At 44.6% G+C, this 20696-nt stretch overlaps 25 pseudogenes; all 25 read right to left on the bottom strand.

Annotated features, from left to right (window-relative positions):
• Nucleotides 1-5285: 5285 nt before the first annotated feature.
• Nucleotides 5286-5404, bottom strand: LOC142745588 (5S ribosomal RNA; annotated as a pseudogene).
• Nucleotides 5405-6030: 626 nt separating this feature from the next.
• LOC142746900 (5S ribosomal RNA) lies at nucleotides 6031-6149 on the bottom strand (annotated as a pseudogene).
• A 67-nt stretch (nucleotides 6150-6216) lies between these two features.
• On the bottom strand, nucleotides 6217-6335 carry LOC142746309 (5S ribosomal RNA; annotated as a pseudogene).
• Nucleotides 6336-6401: 66 nt separating this feature from the next.
• Nucleotides 6402-6520, bottom strand: LOC142747197 (5S ribosomal RNA; annotated as a pseudogene).
• Nucleotides 6521-6961: 441 nt separating this feature from the next.
• On the bottom strand, nucleotides 6962-7080 carry LOC142745154 (5S ribosomal RNA; annotated as a pseudogene).
• A 67-nt stretch (nucleotides 7081-7147) lies between these two features.
• Nucleotides 7148-7266, bottom strand: LOC142747187 (5S ribosomal RNA; annotated as a pseudogene).
• Nucleotides 7267-7518: 252 nt separating this feature from the next.
• Nucleotides 7519-7637, bottom strand: LOC142747223 (5S ribosomal RNA; annotated as a pseudogene).
• A 254-nt stretch (nucleotides 7638-7891) lies between these two features.
• LOC142746065 (5S ribosomal RNA) lies at nucleotides 7892-8010 on the bottom strand (annotated as a pseudogene).
• A 67-nt stretch (nucleotides 8011-8077) lies between these two features.
• On the bottom strand, nucleotides 8078-8196 carry LOC142745495 (5S ribosomal RNA; annotated as a pseudogene).
• Nucleotides 8197-8263: 67 nt separating this feature from the next.
• On the bottom strand, nucleotides 8264-8382 carry LOC142746038 (5S ribosomal RNA; annotated as a pseudogene).
• A 67-nt stretch (nucleotides 8383-8449) lies between these two features.
• On the bottom strand, nucleotides 8450-8568 carry LOC142745469 (5S ribosomal RNA; annotated as a pseudogene).
• Nucleotides 8569-8634: 66 nt separating this feature from the next.
• Nucleotides 8635-8753, bottom strand: LOC142746509 (5S ribosomal RNA; annotated as a pseudogene).
• A 67-nt stretch (nucleotides 8754-8820) lies between these two features.
• On the bottom strand, nucleotides 8821-8939 carry LOC142746526 (5S ribosomal RNA; annotated as a pseudogene).
• A 67-nt stretch (nucleotides 8940-9006) lies between these two features.
• LOC142744598 (5S ribosomal RNA) lies at nucleotides 9007-9125 on the bottom strand (annotated as a pseudogene).
• Nucleotides 9126-16095: 6970 nt separating this feature from the next.
• Nucleotides 16096-16214, bottom strand: LOC142745360 (5S ribosomal RNA; annotated as a pseudogene).
• Nucleotides 16215-16280: 66 nt separating this feature from the next.
• On the bottom strand, nucleotides 16281-16399 carry LOC142746466 (5S ribosomal RNA; annotated as a pseudogene).
• Nucleotides 16400-16652: 253 nt separating this feature from the next.
• LOC142747108 (5S ribosomal RNA) lies at nucleotides 16653-16771 on the bottom strand (annotated as a pseudogene).
• A 252-nt stretch (nucleotides 16772-17023) lies between these two features.
• LOC142746251 (5S ribosomal RNA) lies at nucleotides 17024-17142 on the bottom strand (annotated as a pseudogene).
• Nucleotides 17143-17209: 67 nt separating this feature from the next.
• On the bottom strand, nucleotides 17210-17328 carry LOC142746989 (5S ribosomal RNA; annotated as a pseudogene).
• Nucleotides 17329-18310: 982 nt separating this feature from the next.
• Nucleotides 18311-18429, bottom strand: LOC142746519 (5S ribosomal RNA; annotated as a pseudogene).
• Nucleotides 18430-19055: 626 nt separating this feature from the next.
• On the bottom strand, nucleotides 19056-19174 carry LOC142747402 (5S ribosomal RNA; annotated as a pseudogene).
• A 67-nt stretch (nucleotides 19175-19241) lies between these two features.
• Nucleotides 19242-19360, bottom strand: LOC142745501 (5S ribosomal RNA; annotated as a pseudogene).
• Nucleotides 19361-19427: 67 nt separating this feature from the next.
• On the bottom strand, nucleotides 19428-19546 carry LOC142745856 (5S ribosomal RNA; annotated as a pseudogene).
• Nucleotides 19547-19613: 67 nt separating this feature from the next.
• Nucleotides 19614-19732, bottom strand: LOC142746285 (5S ribosomal RNA; annotated as a pseudogene).
• A 67-nt stretch (nucleotides 19733-19799) lies between these two features.
• LOC142744070 (5S ribosomal RNA) lies at nucleotides 19800-19918 on the bottom strand (annotated as a pseudogene).
• Nucleotides 19919-20696: the final 778 nt, after the last annotated feature.

Genomic DNA, 20696 nt, shown 5'->3' with positions numbered 1-20696 from the left:
ACATGAGAAGGGGCTGTGGACAAGGACAAGTAGAGTTCCAGAGGAGTCTTATCCTATAGAAAGACCATACAATCACCCATGGAAGAGATATAGGACCGTAACTGCAAATAGGACCACCAGGTTGACCTCCTTCCCGGGCAGGCAGCCGATACATCTGTCATTGGCAACATGGCACCGTCTGGAGTAAGGGTCTCAGATATACATCCACCATTTTCTCTCTCCCAACAGAGGAATGTATCAACACCCTCCGCCGGAGGGAAAGAAGGATTATCAAATAGAGGAGTCAAGGGACCCGGGCGATGAACAAGGCCCGTAGTGCCCAAGATCCGTTCCCATACCATGAGAAACTGACGTGTGAGGAAAGGTAGAGGGAGAGTTTGTCTCTGAAGGACTGACAGCCACGGTAGAGAGGATAATGCAAGAGGAGACATAGCCTTTTCCATGCGCACCCATTGCTTACCTGACTCCGAACGGAACCAATCCACTACTCTCATAATTATCGCCGCTTGATGGTATCGTTTAAAGTCTGGGAGACCCGCGCCCCCGTCTACTTTTGGTCGGCTAAGGACAGCATACCGGATACGAGGCTTAGAGGAGCCCCTCACAAACTTAGTAATGGCCCTATGTAAAACCTGGAAAAAACTGGATGGTACTGCAATAGGGACGGTCTGGAAGAGATATAAAAATTTTGGCAAGACATCCATTTTGACCGCATTGATACGTCCAAACCACGACATGCGGTTCCCGCCGTATTCCGCCAAGTCCTTCATGGTGCGCTGTAGGATGGGCGTATAATTCAGAGCATACAAGTCTGACTGTTGTGTAGGGACATGTATCCCTAGATATTTTAAAGATTTAGGTTGCCACCTGAACGGAAAAACCTGAGCAAGATGGGCAGCTAGAGGTTGATCCAAAGAGATATTCAAGGCCTCCGATTTAGAGTAATTGACTTTAAAATTACTTAGATGGCCAAAGCACTCAAACTCCTCCGTCAGGGATGGCAAAGAAATCATGGGAGTTGTGATGAATACCAGGAGGTCATCCGCATATAACGCCAATTTATGATGCCGTGAGCCAATGCGTATACCGTTAATATTAGGGTTGTTCCGCAGCGCCACGGCCAGGTGTTCCATGACCAGAACATACAAAAGAGGCGAAAGTGGGCACCCCTGTCTCGTGCCATTAGCAATAGACAGAGGATCAGATAATAGTCCGTTGACACGAACTCGAGCAGAAGGCCTTTGGTACAAGGCCATTATCCTATCCACCGTGGTGGTGCCAAGGCCCACCTGTGTCAGGACACTGCGGAGGAACACCCAGTGCACTCTATCAAAAGCCTTTTCGGCATCTATCGAGAGTAAACACATCGGTATATTACGGGACTGGCAGTACGACGTCAAAAGGAGGGTTTTGTTGGTGTTATCCCGCGCTTCCCGACCACATACAAACCCCACCTGATCATCCAAAACCAAGCCTGGTAGTAACGGCGATAACCGAGAGGCAATCAGCTTCGCGAAAAGCTTCACATCTACATTAATTAACGATATGTGCCTGAAGTTTGCGCACACCGTTGGGTCCTTGCCCGGTTTTGGTAGAAGAGTTATATGAGCCTCGAGGGATTGAGGCGCAAAGGGACACGAGGAGGACACAGAGTTAAAAACTTTCGTCAGAAAAGGAGCCAGTTGATCTTTAAATGCCTTATAAAATTTGTTATTAAACCCATCTGGCCCCGGGCTTTTGCCCAAGGGCGACTCTCCAATAGCACGCTCCACTTCGGTTACCAAAAAATCCTCCTCAAGCTCCAAAGCCACCCCCTCCTCCAAGGTCGGCAATGCAGTATCATGAACATAGCGGTCTATTTTATCCCGTAACGATTCTGCCTGCATATCATGAAATTGGCCTTTAATATTGTATAGCGCCGAATAATAGCGTTTAAAGCAGTCAGTAATAGCGACCGGGTCATGAACCTCAACACCCGAGGGAGATGAAACTTTAGGGATATATGACGCTTGTGTACGGGGATGCAGTACTCGTGCCGGTGACCTACCGCATTTATCTGCATATTCATATGCGTGCTTGCGCATCCGATCCCTGAACCGAGCATGGTGATTCTCTCGCTGTAGTGAGTTCTGCAAAAATCTGTGAGGATGGAACCCGTTTATGACATGATTCCAAATCCCGTATCTGAATCAGGAGACGTGCAATAGCAAACCCCTTTTCACGCTTCAACCGCGCCCCATGTTGTATGAGTACCCCTCGAATGACACACTTCAGTGCCTCCCACTGGAGTGGCAAGGGAGTAGCTTCATGTTCATGAACCTCAAAGAAACCGGTAAGTGAATCTTTAATGGCCGCCACACATACTGCATCCCGCAACAAGTTGTCATTAAGTTTCCAGGATTGGAAATTAGGCCTTGAATTAGGAAATGTAAGGGTCAGAAACACAGGTGCATGGTCCGACCAAATCATAGGGCCCACGTCAGAGGTAGGGTGCAAGGTAAGCAAGTGGTGGCTAATCAAAAAAGCGTCTATCCTACTGTACATATTATGCAATGGGGAGAAATAAGTGTATTCTCTTACCTGAGGATGAAGGATCCTCCACACGTCAATCAACTGCATGGAATGCATCACATTTTTCAGGGCCCCCAAATGTGACTTAGGAACAACAGACCTGCCCGAGGAGGTGTCAAGTCTGGAATCAAAAGTCAGATTAAAATCACCTCCAACAATTAGAACGCCCTCAGTGAACTCCTCCAATTTCCTTAAGTACAATCGGCCTACTCGTGCCTGGTCCTTATTGGGGAGGTATAGATTAGCCAAAGTAAAGTTCTTATTACTTATGGATAGTTTGAGAAAAACATATCTACCATCCGGGTCAACCAGAACATCCAGAATTTTATGCGAGAGTGACTTATGAATACCTATACTGGCACCCTTGGACTTGGATTCTGGGTTGGTACTGTGGAACCAGGCCAGAAAATATCGGTTCGTGAACTGTGGCGTATGGCCCGTCTGAAAGTGAGTTTCTTGCAGGAACAAAATATGTACCCGCTCTTTATGCATGTTATATAAAATTTGTGAGCGTTTTTCTGGGACATTAAGCCTCCTAGCATTAAAGGTGCAAGTCTTCAATTGTGCCATTGCCACCACTCACTGAAGGAGCTCGTAGAGCAATGTGCTAAGTAGAGGCGCGACGAACAACAGGACAAACAAGGAGGGGGAAGACAACCACAAAGACAAACAGAAAGGTGAAATAATCACCTACTCTTTGAGCTACTCAAGGAGAAATAATCAAGAATACACCGGATATAACCAGTGAGTCCCTAAGAGGAGAAGTGTCAGGACAAAGTCTAGCCAGTGCCCCGCACCCCCCAACCCAGTGCAAATATCACACATCTTAGAACCAACACTTGAACGGAAAGAACATCAAGGCAATTAGCTCAATATCATGAGAGAGTGAAATAATGGCCGACATTTGGTCAGGATCAAAACAGAGATGCCTACATAACAATACATTCCCGGAAATTTACATAGTTACCGCATGCATGCACAGGCATGTAATTAGTAACAACGTATATAATCACATAGCATACATAGTGCAGTAGTACTGGCAGCTGAAGAACATTAATTAATTAATCCCGGGTAACTGATCAATCTGAACACCTGCAGCCCCTATCTAGGGCGAAAGAACAAGCATAACTGGGTATTATAAGACACACATCAGACCTTCGCCTCACAAGATATAAGCAGTAACATTAGAGCTTAACTGGCCTAGGCCGACTGATGGCTGACCAAGAAACCTCTATACAAAACGATAGACGATCCATAGGAGAAGCGGGAGAACGACCACGTCGGCGTGGCCTTGAGCGCTGTGGTGGAAGAGGGACATACGGCCAATCAAGCAGGGAAACTCTCGGCACCTGGAGGGCAGCACAGAAGTCCGGGACATCCCCAGGGTCTCGAACACTCAGCAATGTCCCATCTCTGCGGACCTGTAGCTGGAAGGGGTGACCCCAGGAATAGGAGATCTCATGCTCTCTCAGCACATCCAGTAAGGGACGAAGCACTCTGCGTTTGTCCAGGGTCATCTTGGACAGGTCGGATAACAACTGGATCTTGACCCCTTGTAATAAGACTTCTCCTTTATCTCGGGCCTTCCTCATGATCTGCTCCTTCAGAGAGAAAAAAATGGACACGGCATAGCACATCTCTAGGCCTATCAGGATCCGGATTACGAGGGCCAAGAGTCCTGTGAGCCCTATCCAGCTCCAATGGATCATCAGCAGGACGCTCCAGCAGGGAGTTAAACAAAGACTGTAAGACAGGTATGAGTTGCCCCGAAGATATATCCTCAGGAATGCCCCGGAGCCGAATCCTGTTACTGCGATTCCGATTCTCATGATCTTCAGCCAGGTTAAATAAAGCATGAATCTGCTGGGAGTGATGATCCAGCCGTTCTGCATGAGAAACTTGCTGCTGTGTAACAGATGAAACATCGCCTTCTATGCGCTGAACTTGATCGGACAATTGAGAGACATTAGTCGTAAGAGCCTGTATCTCTGATTTATAAGTCATCTCAAGACGATTCACATAACGCTCCATGTCCTGTTTAGTGGGCAATGTGGCGAGCTGTTGTCTCAAGCCCTGTAAATCATCGCCCATGCTAGCAGAGCCATTAATGTGAGGGGAGAAATGAGGATCCAGATCCCGAGGAGACGCAGGCATTGATGCAGACCCCAGCATGCCAGAGGATGAGGAATGAGAGACCCGGGCGCCATGACTGACCCCACGTGGCGAGCAGGACGGAGCGGGAAGCGCCATGACAGTTCCAGAAGGGCCCATCTCCACCCCCGCCAGCAGGGAAGGAAACGAACCCTGGGAGCCAAAGACAGGAGAGGGGGTACAGTCGGTACCTGATGCTGCAGCCGCAGTAGCAACTCCCGAAGAAAACTCCTCTGCAAGCGGGAATCCTGGTACAGTTCGTCTCCCCTCCAACGGCGCCATCTTGGGAGACGGCCCGGCAGCAGCGTCGGTGAGAAATCGCTGAATGGAACCGGCTAAAGACATCTGCCTCGTACAGTATGGAGTCCCCGTGGTTGCCTTAGATTTCCTGACCATTTAGGAAGGTTCAAGTGTGTCTTATAGTATACTTATGAGCGGGTTATGGAAGTGCAGGAACGGAGCTCTCAAGCAGCACGTCTGGTCAGCGCCATGTCCAAGCCACGCCCCCAATCCATAGTCCTTTTTAATCGATTGTGAAACAAAATCTAAACGACATAATAAAAAGTCAACCGCACCACGGATTCCCAGACAGTCTCCCACACTGGTACTAGCAAGGCCTTAAGCTGTGTAACTTCAGCGATCTGACGAGAGCAGGCACGTTCAGCTTAGAATGGCCATTGACATTAGATGTTTTAATCCATAGTCCTATTTAATCTATTGTGAAACAAAATCTAAACGACATAATAAAAAGTCAACCACACTACGGATTCCCAGACAGTCTCCCACACTGGTACTAGCGAGGACTTAAGCTGTGTACCTTCTGCGAACTGACAAGAGCAGGCACATTCAGCTTAGAATGGCCATTAGCGTTAAATGCTTTAATCCATAGTCCTATTTAATCTATTGTGAAACAAAATCTAAACGATATAATAAAAAGTCAACCGCACCACAGATTCCCAGACAGTCTCCCACACTGGTACTAGCGAGGTGTTAAAGTGTTATTCATCTGCAATTTGACGAGAAAAGGCACATTTCAGCTAAGAATAGCCATTAACTTTTAAAGCTTTAGTCTATTATTATTTTTAATCGATTGTGAAACAAATTCTAAACGACATAATAAAAAGTCAACCGCATCACGGATTCCCAGACAGTCTCCCACATTAGTACTAGCGAGGCTTTAAGCTGTGTAACTTCTGCGATCTGACGAGAGCAGGCACATTCAGCTTAGAACAGCCATTGACATTAAATGCTTTAATCCATAGTCCTATTTAATCTATTGTGAAACAAAATCTAAACGACATAATAAAAAGTCAACCGCACCACGGATTCCCAGACAGTCTCCCACACTGGTACTAGCGAGGCCTTATGCTGTGTAACTTCTGCGATCTGAAGAGAGCTGGCACATTCAGCTTAGAATGGCCATTGACATTAAATGCTTTAATCCATAGTCCTATTTAATCTATTGTGAAACAAAATCTAAACGACATAATAAAAAGTCAACCGCACCACGGATTCCCAGACAGTCTCCCACACTGGTACTAGCAAGGCCTTAAGCTGTGTAACTTCTGCGATCTGACGAGAGCTGGCACATTCAGCTTAGAATAGCCATTGACATTAAATGCTTTAATCCATAGTCCATTTTAATCGATTGTGAAACAAATCTAAACGACATAACAAAAAGTCAACCTCACCACGGATTCCCAGACAGTCTCCCACACTGGTACTAGCGAGGCCTTAAGCTGTGTAACTTCTGCGATCTGACGAGAGCTGGCACATTCAGCTTAGAATGGCCATTGATATTAAATGCTTTAATCCATAGTCCTTTTTAATCGATTGTGAAACAAAATCTAAACTACCTAATAAAAAGTCAACCGCACAACGGATTCCCAGACAGTCTCTCACACTCGTACTAGTGAGGCCTTAAAGTGTTATATATCTGCGATTTGACGAGAAAAGGTACATTTAAGCTTAGAATGGCTATTAACTTTTAAAGCTTTATTCCATTTTTATTTTTAATCGATTGTTAAACAAATTCTAAACGACATAATAAAAAGTCAACAGCACCACGGATTCCCAGACAGTCTCCCACACTGGTACTAGCGAGGTGTTAAAGTGTTATTCATCTGCGATTTGACGAGAAAAGGCACATTTCAGCTAAGAATGGCCATTAACTTTTAAAGCTTTAGTCTATTATTATTTTTAATCGATTGTGAAACAAATTCTAAACGACATAATAAAAAGTCAACCGCACCACAGATTCCCAGACAGTCTCCCACACTGGTACTAGCAAGGCCTTAAACTGTGTAACTTCTGCGTTCTGACGAGAGCAGGCACATTCAGCTTAGAATGGCCATTGACATTAAATGCGTCAATCCATAGTCCTTTTTAATCGATTGTGAAACAAAATCTAAACGACCTAATAAAAAGTCAACCGCACCACGGATTCCCAGACAATCTCTCACACTGGTACTAGCGAGGCCTTAAGCTGTGTAACGTCTGCAATCTGACGAGAGCAGGCACATTCAGCTTAGAACGGCCATTGACGTTAAATGCTTTAATCCATAGTCCATTTTAATCGATTGTGAAACAAAATCTAAACGACATAATAAAAAGTCAACCGCACCACGGATTCCCAGACAGTCTCCCACACTGGTACTAGCGAGGCCTTAAGCTGTGTAACTTTTGCGATCTGATGAGAGCAGGCACATTCAGCTTAGAACGCCATTGACATTAAAACCTTTAATCCATAGTCCATTTTAATCGATTGTGAAACAAAATCTAAACGACATAATAAAAAGGCAACCGCACCACGGATTCCAAGACAGTCTCCCACATTTGTACTAGCGAGGCCTTAAGCTGAGTAACTTCTGCGATCTGACGAGAGCAGGCACATTCAGCTTAGAATGGCCATTGACGTTACATGCTTTAATCCATAGTCCTATTTAATCTATTGTAAAACAAAATCTAAGCAACATAATATAAATTCAACCGCACCACGGACTCCCAGACAGTCTCCCACACTGGTACTAGTAAGGTGTTAAAGTGTTATTCATCTGCGATTTGACGAGAAAAGGCACATTTCAGCTAAGAATGGCCATTAACTTTTAAAGCTTTAGTCTATTATTATTTCTAATCGATTGTGAAACAAATTCTAAACGACATAATAAAAAGTCAACTGCACCACGGATTCCCAGACAGTCTCCCACACTGGTACTATCGAGGCCATAAGCTGTATAACTTCTGTGATCTGACGAGAGCAGGCACATTCAGCTTAGAATGGCCATTGACATTAAATGCTTTAATCCATAGTCCATTTTAATCGATTGTGAAACAAAATCTAAACGACATAATAAAAAGTCAACGGCACCACGGATTCCCAGACAGTCTCCCACATTAGTACTAGCGAGGCTTTAAGCTGTGTAACTTCTGCGATCTGACGAGAGCAGGCACATTCAGCTTAGAACAGCCATTGACGTTAAATGCTTTAATCCATAGTCCTATTTAATCTATTGTGAAACAAAATGTAAACGACATAATAAAAAGTCAACCGCACCACGGATTCCCAGACAGTCTCCCACACTGGTACTAGCGAGGCCTTAAGCTGTGTAACTTCTGCGATCTGACGAGAGCTGGCACATTCAGCTTAGAACGGCCATTGACGTTAAATGCTTTAATCCATAGTCCTATTTAATCTATTGTGAAACAAAATCTAAACGACATAATAAAAAGTCAACCGCACCACGGATTCCCAGACAGTCTCCCACACTAGTACTAGCAAGGCCTTAAGCTGTGTAACTTCTGCGATCTGACGAGAGCTGGCACATTCAGCTTAGAATGGCCATTGACATTAAATGCTTTAATCCATAGTCCATTTTAATCGATTGTGAAACAAATCTAAACGACATAACAAAAAGTCAACCTCACCACGGATTCCCAGACAGTCTCCCACACTGGTACTAGCGAGGCCTTAAGCTGTGTAACTTCTGCGATCTGACGAGAGCTGGCACATTCAGCTTAGAATGGCCATTGACATTAAATGCTTTTATCCATAGTCCTATTTAAGCTATTGTGAAACAAAATCTAAACGACATAATAAAAAGTCAACCGGACCACGGATTCCCAGACAGTTTCCCACACTGGTACTAGCGAGGCCTTAAGCTGTGTAACTTCTGCGATCTGACGAGAGCAGGGACATTCAGCTTAGAATGGCCATTGACATTAAATGCTTTAATCCATAGTCCTATTTAATCTATTTCGAAACAAAATCTAAACGACATAATAAAAAGTCAACCGCACCACGGATTCCCAGACAGTTTCCCACACTGGTACTAGCGAGGCCTTAAGCTGTGTAACTTCTGCGATCTGACGAGAGCAGGGACATTCAGCTTAGAATGGCCATTGACATTAAATGCTTTAATCCATAGTCCTATTTAATCTATTGTGAAACAAAATCTAAACGACATAATAAAAAGTCAACCGCACCACGGATTCCCAGACAGTCTCCCACACTCGTACTAGCGAGGCCTTAAAGTGTTATATATCTGCGATTTGACGACAAAAAGGCACATTTAAGCTTAGAATGGCTATTAACTTTTAAAGCTTTAGTCTATTTTTATTTTTAATCGATTGTGAAACAAATTCTAAACGACATAATAAAAAGTCAACCGCACCTTGGATTCCCAGACAGTCTCCCACACTGGTAGTAGCAAGGCCTTTAGCTGGGTAACTTCTGCGATCTGACGAGAGCAGGGACATTCAGCTTAGAATGTCCATTGACATTAAATGCTTTAATCCATAGTCCTTTTTTCTTTTCTTTATCAAAGATTTTTATTTTGAAAATAAAACAATACAAAAACATTTCACGGTTTGTGCAAAAAAGTAGAAATTTGTACGCAGTACAATACATTCTAGTGAAGCATCATAGCATAACAACAGTATTCGTATACATATATATACAAGTATAAGAACAACAATAGGAGGTAGCCTCCTACCTATCGGAATTGAATGATAAGAGAGATATAACGGCAATAACAGTATCATGTTCGCATTAAATCAGTGCAATAGTCAGGGAGACCGCCCCCCCAGTAAAGTGAGAAGTGACACATATAAGAGCACTTTTGAGTATATGGACACACCACACATAACATCAGACCACATAGGGAAAATACATATAGACAAAAGACAAAAGACAGAAGCACCTCATGTAGGTGCTATGATTCATACAGAACCTGCCATCCAACCAGAGAGGTAGATCAGTACCATCCCGGAATCCAGACCACACTATCCAATTCTGGACGAAAATCCCGGATTTGTCCCTATCCACGGACAGCAACTCCTCCATCCTCATGATCCCATTCACCTCTGTTACCCATTCCGCCAGGGACGGTACAGTATGTGATTTCCAGTGACGAGGAATCACCGTTCTCGCTGCAGTCAAGAAATGTTGAAAGATCCCCCTTTTGAGGTGTGGGAGTGATCCCGGAACCATAGAAAGCAAGCCTATGGAAGCCGAGGTTGGGACCTCACTATGGAAAAGCTTGTTGCCTAGATCAAAAATCGTCCCCCAAAAGGGACATAGCATGGGACAATCCCACCAAATATGCAACATAGTTCCAGGAGCCCCCCCACACCTCCAACAATCAGCAGACACATCGGGGTATATCCTGTGCAACAAAGTCGGACAGCGGTACCACCTGGTAAGTATTTTGTAATTCTTTTCTTTTGCAAAACAAGACATCAGTAACTTATGAGCTAACAGGAAGGCGGTACCCCACTCTTCCTCAGAGTGTCTAACCCCCATTTCCTCGTCCCATGCGGCAGTGAAGGATAATTGAGAAAAAGCAAATTTCGGCAGAAGGATCCCATGTAGGTGAGACAACACATGAGAAGGGGCTGTGGACAAGGACAAGTAGAGTTCCAGAGGAGTCTTATCCTATAGAAAGACCATACAATCACCCATGGAAGAGATATAGGACCGTAACTGCAAATAGGACCACCAGGTTGACCTCCTTCCCGGGCAGGCAGCCGATACATCTGTCATTGGCAACATGGCACCGTCTGGAGTAAGGGTCTCAGATATACATCCACCATTTTCTCTCTCCCAACAGAGGAATGTATCAACACCCTCCGCCGGAGGGAAAGAAGGATTATCAAATAGAGGAGTCAAGGGACCCGGGCGATGAACAAGGCCCGTAGTGCCCAAGATCCGTTCCCATACCATGAGAAACTGACGTGTGAGGAAAGGTAGAGGGAGAGTTTGTCTCTGAAGGACTGACAGCCACGGTAGAGAGGATAATGCAAGAGGAGACATAGCCTTTTCCATGCGCACCCATTGCTTACCTGACTCCGAACGGAACCAATCCACTACTCTCATAATTATCGCCGCTTGATGGTATCGTTTAAAGTCTGGGAGACCCGCGCCCCCGTCTACTTTTGGTCGGCTAAGGACAGCATACCGGATACGAGGCTTAGAGGAGCCCCTCACAAACTTAGTAATGGCCCTATGTAAAACCTGGAAAAAACTGGATGGTACTGCAATAGGGACGGTCTGGAAGAGATATAAAAATTTTGGCAAGACATCCATTTTGACCGCATTGATACATCCAAACCACGACATGCGGTTCCCGCCGTATTCCGCCAAGTCCTTCATGGTGCGCTGTAGGATGGGCGTATAATTCAGAGCATACAAGTCTGACTGTTGTGTAGGGACATGTATCCCTAGATATTTTAAAGATTTAGGTTGCCACCTGAACGGAAAAACCTGAGCAAGATGGGCAGCTAGAGGTTGATCCAAAGAGATATTCAAGGCCTCCGATTTAGAGTAATTGACTTTAAAATTACTTAGATGGCCAAAGCACTCAAACTCCTCCGTCAGGGATGGCAAAGAAATCATGGGAGTTGTGATGAATACCAGGAGGTCATCCGCATATAACGCCAATTTATGATGCCGTGAGCCAATGCGTATACCGTTAATATTAGGGTTGTTCCGCAGCGCCACGGCCAGGTGTTCCATGACCAGAACATACAAAAGAGGCGAAAGTGGGCACCCCTGTCTCGTGCCATTAGCAATAGACAGAGGATCAGATAATAGTCCGTTGACACGAACTCGAGCAGAAGGCCTTTGGTACAAGGCCATTATCCTATCCACCGTGGTGGTGCCAAGGCCCACCTGTGTCAGGACACTGCGGAGGAACACCCAGTGCACTCTATCAAAAGCCTTTTCGGCATCTATCGAGAGTAAACACATCGGTATCTTACGGGACTGGCAGTACGACGTCAAAAGGAGGGTTTTGTTGGTGTTATCCCGCGCTTCCCGACCACATACAAACCCCACCTGATCATCCAAAACCAAGCTTGGTAGTAACGGCGATAACCGAGAGGCAATCAGCTTCGCGAAAAGCTTCACATCTACATTAATTAACGATATGGGCCTGAAGTTTGCGCACACCGTTGGGTCCTTGCCCGGTTTTGGTAGAAGAGTTATATGAGCCTCGAGGGATTGAGGCGCAAAGGGACACGAGGAGGACACAGAGTTAAAAACTTTCGTCAGAAAAGGAGCCAGTTGATCTTTAAATGCCTTATAAAATTTGTTATTAAACCCATCTGGCCCCGGGCTTTTGCCCAAGGGCGACTCTCCAATAGCACGCTCCACTTCGGTTACCAAAAAATCCTCCTCAAGCTCCAAAGCCACCCCCTCCTCCAAGGTCGGCAATGCAGTATCATGAACATAGCGGTCTATTTTATCCCGTAACGATTCTGCCTGCATATCATGAAATTGGCCTTTAATATTGTATAGCGCCGAATAATAGCGTTTAAAGCAGTCAGTAATACCGACCGGGTCATGAACCTCAACACCCGAGGGAGATGAAACTTTAGGGATATATGACGCTTGTGTACGGGGATGCAGTACTCGTGCCGGTGACCTACCGCATTTATCTGCATATTCATATGCGTGCTTGCGCATCCGATCCCTGAACCGAGCATGCGACTGATCTATCAAAGAACGCAAGGATTCTCTCGCTGTAGTGAGTTCTGCAAAAATCTGTGAGGATGGAACCCGTTTATGACATGATTCCAAATCCCGTATCTGAATCAGGAGACGTGCAATAGCAAACCCCTTTTCACGCTTCAACCGCGCCCCATGTTGTATGAGTACCCCTCGAATGACACACTTCAGTGCCTCCCACTGGAGTGGCAAGGGAGTAGCTTCATGTTCATGAACCTCAAAGAAACCGGTAAGTGAATCTTTAATGGCCGCCACACATACTGCATCCCGCAACAAGTTGTCATTAAGTTTCCAGGATTGGAAATTAGGCCTTGAATTAGGAAATGTAAGGGTCAGAAACACAGGTGCATGGTCCGACCAAATCATAGGGCCCACGTCAGAGGTAGGGTGCCAGGTAAGCAAGTGGTGGCTAATCAAAAAAGCGTCTATCCTACTGTACATATTATGCAATGGGGAGAAATAAGTGTATTCTCTTACCTGAGGATGAAGGATCCTCCACACGTCAATCAACTGCATGGAATGCATCACATTTTTCAGGGCCCCCAAATGTGACTTAGGAACAACAGACCTGCCCGAGGAGGTGTCAAGTCTGGAATCAAAAGTCAGATTAAAATCACCTCCAACAATTAGAACGCCCTCAGTGAACTCCTCCAATTTCCTTAAGTACAATCGGCCTACTCGTGCCTGGTCCTTATTGGGGAGGTATAGATTAGCCAAAGTAAAGATCTTATTACTTATGGATAGTTTGAGAAAAACATATCTACCATCCGGGTCAACCAGAACATCCAGAATTTTATGCGAGAGTGACTTATGAATACCTATACTGGCACCCTTGGACTTGGATTCTGGGTTGGTACTGTGGAACCAGGCCAGAAAATATCGGTTCGTGAACTGTGGCGTATGGCCCGTCTGAAAGTGAGTTTCTTGCAGGAACAAAATATGTACCCGCTCTTTATGCATGTTATATAAAATTTGTGAGCGTTTTTCTGGGACATTAAGCCTCCTAGCATTAAAGGTGCAAGTCTTCAATTGTGCCATTGCCACCACTCACTGAAGGAGCTCGTAGAGCAATGTGCTAAGTAGAGGCGCGACGAACAACAGGACAAACAAGGAGGGGGAAGACAACCACAAAGACAAACAGAAAGGTGAAATAATCACCTACTCTTTGAGCTACTCAAGGAGAAATAATCAAGAATACACCGGATATAACCAGTGAGTCCCTAAGAGGAGAAGTGTCAGGACAAAGTCTAGCCAGTGCCCCGCACCCCCCAACCCAGTGCAAATATCACACATCTTAGAACCAACACTTGAACGGAAAGAACATCAAGGCAATTAGCTCAATATCATGAGAGAGTGAAATAATGGCCGACATTTGGTCAGGATCAAAACAGAGACGCCTACATAACAATACATTCCCGGAAATTTACATAGTTACCGCATGCATGCACAGGCATGTAATTAGTAACAACGTATATAATCACATAGCATACATAGTGCAGTAGTACTGGCAGCTGAAGAACATTAATTAATTAATCCCGGGTAACTGATCAATCTGAACACCTGCAGCCCCTATCTAGGGCGAAAGAACAAGCATAACTGGGTATTATAAGACACACATCAGACCTTCGCCTCACAAGATATAAGCAGTAACATTAGAGCTTAACTGGCCTAGGCCGACTGATGGCTGACCAAGAAACCTCTATACAAAACGATAGACGATCCATAGGAGAAGCGGGAGAACGACCACGTCGGCGTGGCCTTGAGCGCTGTGGTGGAAGAGGGACATACGGCCAATCAAGCAGGGAAACTCTCGGCACCTGGAGGGCAGCACAGAAGTCCGGGACATCCCCAGGGTCTCGAACACTCAGCAATGTCCCATCTCTGCGGACCTGTAGCTGGAAGGGGTGACCCCAGGAATAGGAGATCTCATGCTCTCTCAGCACATCCAGTAAGGGACGAAGCACTCTGCGTTTGTCCAGGGTCATCTTGGACAGGTCGGATAACAACTGGATCTTGACCCCTTGTAATAAGACTTCTCCTTTATCTCGGGCCTTCCTCATGATCTGCTCCTTCAGAGAGAAAAAAATGGACACGGCATAGCACATCTCTAGGCCTATCAGGATCCGGATTACGAGGGCCAAGAGTCCTGTGAGCCCTATCCAGCTCCAATGGATCATCAGCAGGACGCTCCAGCAGGGAGTTAAACAAAGACTGTAAGACAGGTATGAGTTGCCCCGAAGATATATCCTCAGGAATGCCCCGGAGCCGAATCCTGTTACTGCGATTCCGATTCTCATGATCTTCAGCCAGGTTAAATAAAGCATGAATCTGCTGGGAGTGATGATCCAGCCGTTCTGCATGAGAAACTTGCTGCTGTGTAACAGATGAAACATCGCCTTCTATGCGCTGAACTTGATCGGACAATTGAGAGACATTAGTCGTAAGAGCCTGTATCTCTGATTTATAAGTCATCTCAAGACGATTCACATAACGCTCCATGTCCTGTTTAGTGGGCAATGTGGCGAGCTGTTGTCTCAAGCCCTGTAAATCATCGCCCATGCTAGCAGAGCCATTAATGTGAGGGGAGAAATGAGGATCCAGATCCCGAGGAGACGCAGGCATTGATGCAGACCCCAGCATGCCAGAGGATGAGGAATGAGAGACCCGGGCGCCATGACTGACCCCACGTGGCGAGCAGGACGGAGCGGGAAGCGCCATGACAGTTCCAGAAGGGCCCATCTCCACCCCCGCCAGCAGGGAAGGAAACGAACCCTGGGAGCCAAAGACCGGAGAGGGGGTACAGTCGGTACCTGATGCTGCAGCCGCAGTAGCAACTCCCAAAGAAAACTCCTCTGCAAGCGGGAATCCTGGTACAGTTCGTCTCCCCTCCAACGGCGCCATCTTGGGAGACGGCCCGGCAGCAGCGTCGGTGAGAAATCGCTGAATGGAACCGGCTAAAGACATCTGCCTCGTACAGTATGGAGTCCCCGTGGTTGCCTTAGATTTCCTGACCATTTAGGAAGGTTCAAGTGTGTCTTATAGTATACTTATGAGCGGGTTATGGAAGTGCAGGAACGGAGCTCTCAAGCAGCACGTCTGGTCAGCGCCATGTCCAAGCCACGCCCCCAATCCATAGTCCTTTTTAATCGATTGTGAAACAAAATCTAAACGACATAATAAAAAGTCAACCGCACCACGGATTCCCAGACAGTCTCCCACACTGGTACTAGCGAGGACTTAAGCTGTGTAACTTCTGCGAACTGACAAGAGCAGGCACATTCAGCTTAGAATGGCCATTAGCGTTAAATGCTTTAATCCATAGTCCTATTTAATCAATTGTGAAACAAAATCTAAACGATATAATAAAAAGTCAACCGCACCACAGATTCCCAGACAGTCTCCCACACTGGTACTAGCGAGGCCTTAAGCTGTGTAACTTCTGCGTTCTGACGAGAGCAGACACATTCAGCTTAGAATGACCATTGACATTAAATGCTTTAATCCATAGTCCATTTTAATCGATTGTGAAACAAATCTAAACGACATAATAAAAAGTCAACCGCACCACGGATTCCCAGACAGTCTCCCACACTCGTACTAGCGGGGGCTTAAGCTGTGTAATTTCTGCGATCTGACGAGAGCAGGCACATTCAGCTTAGAATGGCCATTGACATTAAATGCTTTAATCCATAGTCCTATTTAATCTATTGTGAAACAAAATCTAAACGACATAATAAAAAGTAAGCCGCACCACGCATTCCCAGACAGTCTCCCACACTGGTACTAGTGAGGCCTTAAGCTGTGTAACTTCTGCGATCTGACAAGAGCAGTGACATTCAGCTTAGAATGACCATTGACATTAAATGCTTTAATCCATAGTCCTTTTTAATCGATTAAGAAACAAAATCTAAACGACATAATAAAAAGGCAACCGCACCACGGATTCCCAGACAGTCTCCCACACTCGTACTAGCGGGGGCTTAAGCTGTGTAATTTCTGCGATCTGACGAGAGCAGGCACATTCAGCTTAGAATGGCCATTGACATTAAATGCTTTAATCCATAGTCCTATTTAATCTATTGTGAAACAAAATCTAAACGACATAATAAAAAGTAAGCCGCACCACGCATTCCCAGACAGTCTCCCACACTGGTACTAGTGAGGCCTTAAGCTGTGTAACTCTGCGATCTGACAAGAGCAGGGACATTCAGCTTAGAATGGCCATTGACATTAAATGCTTTAATCCATAGTCCTTTTTAATCGATTAAGAAACAAAATCTAAACGACATAATAAAAAGGCAACCGCATCACGGATTCCCAGACAGTCTCCCACACTGTTACTAGCGAGGCCTTAAGCTGTTTAACTTCTGCGATCTGACGAGAGCAGGCACATTCAGCTTAGAATGGCCATTGACGTTAAATGCTTTAATCCATAGTCCTATTTAATCTATTGTGAAACAAAATCTAAACGACATAATAAAAAGTCAACCGCACCACGGATTCCCAGACAGTCTCCCACACTGGTACTAGAGAGGGCTTAAGCAGTGTAACTTCTGCGATCTGACGAGAGCAGGCACATTCAGCTTAGAATGGCCATTGACATGAAATGCTTTAATCCATAGTCCATTTTTATCGATTGTGAAACATATCTAAACGACATAATAAAAAGTCAACCAAACCACGGATTCCCAGACAGTTTCCCACACTGGTTCTAGCGAGGCCTTTAGCTGTGTAACTTCTGCGAACTGATGAGAGCAGGCCCATTCAGCTTAGAATGGCCATTGACAATAAATGCTTTAATCCATAGTCCATTTTAATCGATTGTGAAACAAATCTAAACGACATAATAAAAAGTCAACAGCACCACAGATTCCCACACTGGTACTAGTTAAGCCTTTAGCTGTGTAACTTCTGCGAACTGACAAGAGCAGACACATTCAGCTTAGAATGGCCATTGACATTAAATGCTTTAATCCATAGTCCATTTAATCGATTGTGAAACAAATCTAAACGACATAATAAAAAGTCAACCGCACCACGGATTCCCAGACAGTCTCTCACACTCGTACTAGCGAGGCCTTAAAGTGTTATATATCTGCGATTTGACTAGAAAAGGCACATTTAAGCTTAGAATGGCTATTAACTTTTAAAGCTTTAGTCTATTTTTATTTTTAATCGATTGTGAAACAAATTCTAAACGACATAATAAAAAGTCAACAGCACCACTGATTCCCAGACAGTCTCCCACACTGGCACTAGCGAGGTGTTAAAGTGTTATTCATCTGCGATTTGACGAGAAAAGGCACATTTCAGCTTAGAATGGCAATTAACTTTTAAAGCTTTAGTTTATTATTATTTTTAATCGATTGTGAAACTAATTCTAAACGACATAATAAAAAGGCAACCGCAATACGGATTCCCAGACAGTCTCCCACACTGGTACTAGCGATGCCTTAAGCTGTGTAACTTCTGCGATCTGATGAGAGCAGGCACATTCAGCTTAGAATGGCCATTGACATTAAATGCTTTAATCCATAGTCCTTTTTAATCGATTATGAAACAAAATCTAAACCAATAATAAAAGGTCAACCGCATCACGGATTCCCAGACAGTCTCCAACACTGGTACTAGCGAGGCCTTAAGCTGTGTAACTTCTGCGATCTGACGAGAGCAGGGACGTTCAGCTTAGAATGGCCATTGACATTAAATGCTTTAATCCATAGTCCTTTTTAATCGATTGTGAAACAAAATCTAAACGACATAATAAAAAGTCAACCGCACCACGGATTCCCAGACAGTCTCTCACACTCGTACTAGCGAGGCCTTAAAGTGTTATATATCTGCGATTTGACGAGAAAAGGCACATTTCAGCTAAGAATGGCCATTAACTTTTAAAGCTTTAGTCTATTTTTATTTTTAAACAATTGTGAAACAAATTCTAAACGACATAATAAAAAGTCAACCGCACCACGGATTCCCAGACAGTCTCTCACACTCGTACTAGCGAGGCTTTAAAGTGTTATATATCTGCGATTTGACAAGAAAAGGCACATTTCAGCTAAGAATGGCCATTAACTTTTAAAGCTTTAGTCTATTATTATTTTTAATCGATTGTGAAACAAATTCTAAACGACATAATAAAAAGTCAACTGCACCACGGATTCCCAGACATTCTCCCACACTGGTACTAGCGAGGCCTTAAGCTGTGAAACTTCTGCGGTCTGACGAGAGCAGGCACATTCAGCTTAGAATGGCCATTGACATTAAATGCTTTAATCCATAGTCCATTTTAATCGATTGTGAAACAAATCTAAACGACATAATAAAAAGTCAATCGCACCACGGATTCCCAGACAGTCTCCCACACTGGTACTAGCGAGGCCTTAAGCTGTGTAACTTCTGCGATCTGACGAGAGCAGGCACATTCAGCTTAGAATGGCCATTGACATTAAATGCTTTAATCAATAGTCCTATTTAATCTATTGTGAAACAAAATCTAAACGACATAATAAAAAGGCAACCGCTCCACGGATTCCCAGACAGTCTCCCACACTGGTACTAGCGAGGCCTAAAGCTGTGTAACTTCTGCGATCTGACGAGAGCAGGCACATTCAGCTTAGAATGGCCATTGACATTAAAAGCCTTAATCCATAGTCCTATTTAATCTATTGTGAAACAAAATCTAAACAACATAATAAAAAGTCAACCGCACCACGGATTCCCAGACAGTCTCCCACACTGGTACTAGCGAGGCCTTAAGCTGTGTAACTTCTGCGATCTGACGAGAGCAGGCACATTCAGCTTAGAAAGGCCATTTACATTAAAAGCCTTAATCCATAGTCCTATTTAATCTATTGTGAAACAAAATCTAAACGACATAATAAAAAGGCAACCGCACCACGGATTCCCAGACAGTCTCCCACACTGGTACTAGCGAGGCCTTAAACTGTGTAACTTCTGCGATCTGACGAGAGCAGGCACATTCAGCATAGAATGGCCATTGACATTAAAATCCTTAATCCATAGTCCTATTTAATCTATTGTGAAACAAAATCTAAACAACATAATAAAAAGTCAACTGCACCACGGATTCCCAGACAGTCTCCCACACTGGTACTAGCGAGGCCTTAAGCTGTGTAACTTCTGCGATCTGACGAGAGCAGGGACATTCAGCTTAGAATGGCCATTGACATTAAATGCTTTAATCCATAGTCCTTTTTAATCGATTGTGAAACAAAATCTAAACGACATAATAAAAATTCAACCGCACCACGGATTCCCAGACAGTCTCCCACACTGGTACTAACGAGGCATTAAGCTGTGTAACATCTGCGATCTGACGAGAGCAGGCACATTCAGCTTAGAATGGCCATTGACATTAAATGCTTTAATCCATAGTCCTTTTTAATCGATTGTGAAACTAAATCTAAACGACATAATAAAAAGTCAACCGCACCACGGATTCCCAGACAGTCTCCCACACTGATACTAGCGAGGCATTAAGCTGTGTAACTTCTGCGTTCTGACGAGAGCAGGGACATTTAGCTTAGAATGGCCATTGACATTAAATGCTTTAATCCATAGTCCTTTTTAATCGATTAAGAAACAAAATCTAAACGACATAATAAAAAGTCAACCGGATCACGGATTCCCAGACAGTCTCCCACACTGGTACTAGCGAGGCCTTAAAGAGGCTCTGTCACCAGATTTTGCAACCCCTATCTGCTATTGCCTGTGATCGGCGCTGCAATGTAGATTACAGTAACGGTTTTATTTTTAAAAAACGAGCATTTTTGGCCAAGTTATGACCATTTTTGTAATTATGCAAATGAGGCTTGCAAAAGTCCAAGTGGGTGTGTTTAAAAGTAAAAGTCCAAGTGGGCGTGTATTAGGTGCGTACATCGGGGCGTGTATTATGTGCGTACATCGGGGCGTTTTTAATACTTTTACTAGCTGGGCGCTGTGAAGA

The sequence above is a fragment of the Rhinoderma darwinii genome, chromosome 2 (genome assembly GCF_050947455.1).
Source record: "Rhinoderma darwinii isolate aRhiDar2 chromosome 2, aRhiDar2.hap1, whole genome shotgun sequence".
NCBI lineage: Eukaryota > Metazoa > Chordata > Amphibia > Anura > Rhinodermatidae > Rhinoderma > Rhinoderma darwinii.
The sequence above is the reverse complement of the archived record's forward strand: the minus strand, read 5'-3'. Positions and strand labels throughout refer to the sequence as shown.